Source organism: Glossina fuscipes, unplaced genomic scaffold (genome assembly GCF_014805625.2).
Source record: "Glossina fuscipes isolate IAEA_lab_2018 unplaced genomic scaffold, Yale_Gfus_2 64739, whole genome shotgun sequence".
NCBI lineage: Eukaryota > Metazoa > Arthropoda > Insecta > Diptera > Glossinidae > Glossina > Glossina fuscipes.
The window spans coordinates 3,505-7,253 of record NW_024003996.1 but is presented as its reverse complement, the minus strand read 5'-3'; the positions used below and the strand labels follow the sequence as shown (position 1 = coordinate 7,253).

The 3,749-nt window shown below is 33.4% G+C and overlaps 1 long non-coding RNA gene across 1 annotated transcript; it reads left to right on the top strand.

Moving 5' to 3' along the window:
- The first annotated feature begins 21 nt into the window (after nt 1–21).
- On the top strand, nt 22–2,071 carry LOC119643831. The gene is made up of 3 exons (XR_005248450.1): nt 22–129; nt 1,196–1,321; nt 1,379–2,071. It is a non-coding gene; the product is annotated as an uncharacterized LOC119643831 (long non-coding RNA).
- The last annotated feature ends 1,678 nt before the right edge of the window (nt 2,072–3,749 follow it).

The following is a 3,749-nucleotide window of genomic DNA, read 5'->3' as shown; positions in this document are numbered from 1 at the left end:
GTATGTTTCAATTTTTATTGTGAATAAAATCAAACAATTAGTAATTACTCTCGTTTAGTTTCTATTTGGACAACTTGCATTAGCCATTTTGCTTGATGTTATCGTACGTTTAAAAACGGGAAAGCCTCTGTAAGTAACTTAGATTGAATATAAGTGTTCTAACTATGTCTAAAGGGAACAACCGTATTATTGCGTATTGAAAAATCGCAGAATTCTAAATCAATCTAAATATATTCATACAACAACAACAACAACAACAACAAGAATTAAATTCAATCTTCAATTACTAAGTGATGAACCACATAACAAGCACAACTAGAACATGCTGATTGAAGTTACCCTTAAAGGTTTCACTAATGACTGTTTATTAAAGAATATTTTTTGGAAAGAGAAAAGATATGCTTTCGAAATATGTATGGCTATGCTCTCTTTTCTTATACTTTTTCTACTCATCTCTCGAGGATGAGGGGTATATTCGTTTTGTCAAAACGTTCGCAACGCCCAGAAGTAAGCATCGGAGAGTCCACAAAATAAAAATACTCTTGATGAAATTATAAATTGATTTAAGCATGTCCATCTGTCCGTCTGTCGTAGACATTCTTTCGGTCGCAAAAATGCGGCTATCGACTTCAAATTTGGCAGACACTTATGAATTTCTTGCACGCAGGTTGGTATTGAAAATGGGCCAAATTGGTTCAAGGACACGCCCACAGCATCACGTAAATTGAGGAGTGTATCAAAATTTAATTGTTTCTTCAATAGGTTTATAACGCTCAGAAACGAGTTGAAAAACTCTGTAAAGTCTTAACCAGCTTCAACTTTGGAATGCCCCTAAATATGTGCGTCCGTTTGTCTGTCCATCTGTCTGTTTGCGAAACTTTGTAGTACATTTGTGGAAAACATTCTCCCATTATTAAAAATGAAGATGTCATCTACAAATTTGGAATTGGCCTAAACTTTTCAAAGGACACGCCTACAACGCCCACATGCCTATACGAGAGAAACTTTTATTTTGAAAACGGAAAAAATCATCTGCATCCATTCCGTACTATAGAGCATGAAAACTTTGTTCTTTTACCCTTTTTTGTCTGTTTTACGATAACAGTGATGGGGATAAAAGAATGGATTCCGATCGAAATTAATTTTTTTACTTCTTATATTTTTTCTTTTGTTTTTTCTTTTTTTCTTCTTTCAGTTTAGTTAAAATACAACGTCGATTATTTTTTTTAAATATAGTTCTTCATAAATTTGTGAGCACTGAATGGCTTGTGGAAAATGATAGATTCAAGAATTTATCTAGTCTGATAGCCGATGAAGACAAGTAATTATTTGCTTTCAATTTGGCCATGAAAATCTGATATCGAGTAATATATTACAGGAATAAATTAAATTTAAGGCTTGACTTCCAGTTCGATAAGGAATTCACTCACAATATGATTGAAGGATATAAACGATTTATCTTGAAAGAACCACTCAAACCTTCCAAGCAAACGATGATGCGTTTTAAAATTATTTTTATTTTACATCATCTGGCGCAGTCTATCATAATCGTTTTGGGCTTATGGTTGATTATAAAAGCCTTTACTCCTTTAACTACATAGTTTACTATATATAATTATATTTTATAATTGTGCAATAATTAAAATTTGGATAATTGAGATAGAAAAAGGGTTGACTTTTATTAAACAATTTTTATTTTCATTGAGAATTAAAAGATTAACTGTCCTATCCTTGCGGACTCGTTTAATAGAAATGCACTCATTCTATAGAAATACATTTACTCTCTTTTTCGTATCGGAAGCATGGAAAAACAATCTTCGCCCGACGATTTAAATTAAATTCAAACAAATTGGCAATTTTGCTTACGAATTTCGTATCCTCTGATAGTGTTTATATGAACAGACAATGTTCATAATTCCATATGGAATTAACATTTCATTAACGGCTCTCGTTAAGGACCTATCGTACGATATGATCACATTTTGAGTTGATGGTATTCGATTGCTTTCGTTCCTGTTCTTTGCAATATTTGTGAGATTATTGATGTATGTATTAAAAATTAATGTAAAGAAGAGGAAGAAAAGTAAATAGTTGCTTGCATGTATTCTAATCATTCTTTCAGATGAAAAAGGAATTTATTGAGAAAAATTGATACAATATATGTTAATCGCAAAAGCTTATCTTTGCTTGTCTTTATCCCAGGCCCCAAGCCAAATTCAATAGAAGAATACTGGGCAGGGCAACACGATCACATCGAAACTACTGACAGCCACATAGGCGCAATGCGCTAAAAAGGATAAAAACCTGCACGGACTGACAACCGTCTGCGAAGAAGATCCAAATTACTATTCGAATCACAATTAGGGGAACTCAAACGCTATCAGCCCCGCAACAATAGCAACAACAACGCCAACCGTCAAATGGCGCCATTGATTCCACCGGGTCTCTGAGTCTAGTTTTTTATATTATTGATAAATCTTTCATAGTGCGTGTACGTTAGAGGCTATTGTAAAGTGTATATTAACAAAAGCATTGCTTGCGCAATTGCAACTAACACGATAATGAGGGCATAATAAACATTTAATGCAAATTTTCTAATTAGCACTATTAATTTTTTCTTTAATGGAATAATTATTGGTTCAAACAAATGTCGCTTATATTAAGTAAGCGTTATTAGAGCTTAGAGCTCTATGGCGAGAGACCTGCGACACTTCACTTGCTCTTGCTTGAGATGCAAAGGTTAGCTCGTTGTTTTTGTACCTGAGGAGGACGTTAGCTAATTATTTGGTATAGGAAGGAATCTGTACTTCTTATTTTTTTACTCACTTCTTTTTTGTACACTCTTATAATTGCATTAGGCTAAGCTATTTTGGGGTATTTGTTTGTCTCCGATTGCTTTGATATTACAACTTTTTTTTTCCTGGTATTTGGAATGGAGAGTTGACAAAAAATGAGTCCAAAATTACATATGTGTTAATGAAAAAAAAACAAAATTGAATAATTACTGCTGGTAACATTTGAACAGACAGCACTCCTCTGATCCCACCGAACAGAGAATCTGATCTTCCTGCTAAAGTGATTCAGTCTTGCAACCGATGTGGATCGTAGGCCTGAATCTATCTAAGAATTGTTACTTCTCGAATTCTCAAAATAGATCTAATTCTCATCCTTAGATCTTCCTTTATGTTGTCCGGACAAAGGCAAAATGCTCTCAGGGAATCGTAGTTTGCAGATGCAAGATTCGATATCTTTGTTGTTAAAATAATTAGTTTTGCGCTGCGTTATGCGTTAGTATTACGGCCGGTTATTGTTGCCAGATGTCCAAGCTTGGAATGATTGAGCTGGAGTTTGCCCAACTCGTTTGTGGCCATTACAACAACAAAATAAAAAACTTTTATATTCTATTTACATTGCTACTAATAAACTATTACTACTGTTCGTCAAAATTGTCTGTCAAACCATAAATAATGATGTAATAGTGCACTTATTTTACGATACTTGCTTAACTGAAACCAAACAGCTTTGTCTTATTTCGTTAATTCCTTTTATATATACACATACAATACAATAAATAAATTAATAACTTATCTGTGATTTTACTCTTATATGACCTTCACAATATCACTGATAATTCAAAGATGAATTATATCCTTCTCTGCTTGAATAAGCGGCGACCACTTTCCATCACTTTCTTGAGCGTACTTCGTAAGGTTTTATTTATTTTCCTTTTAGGTTAATAGAGCGATTGT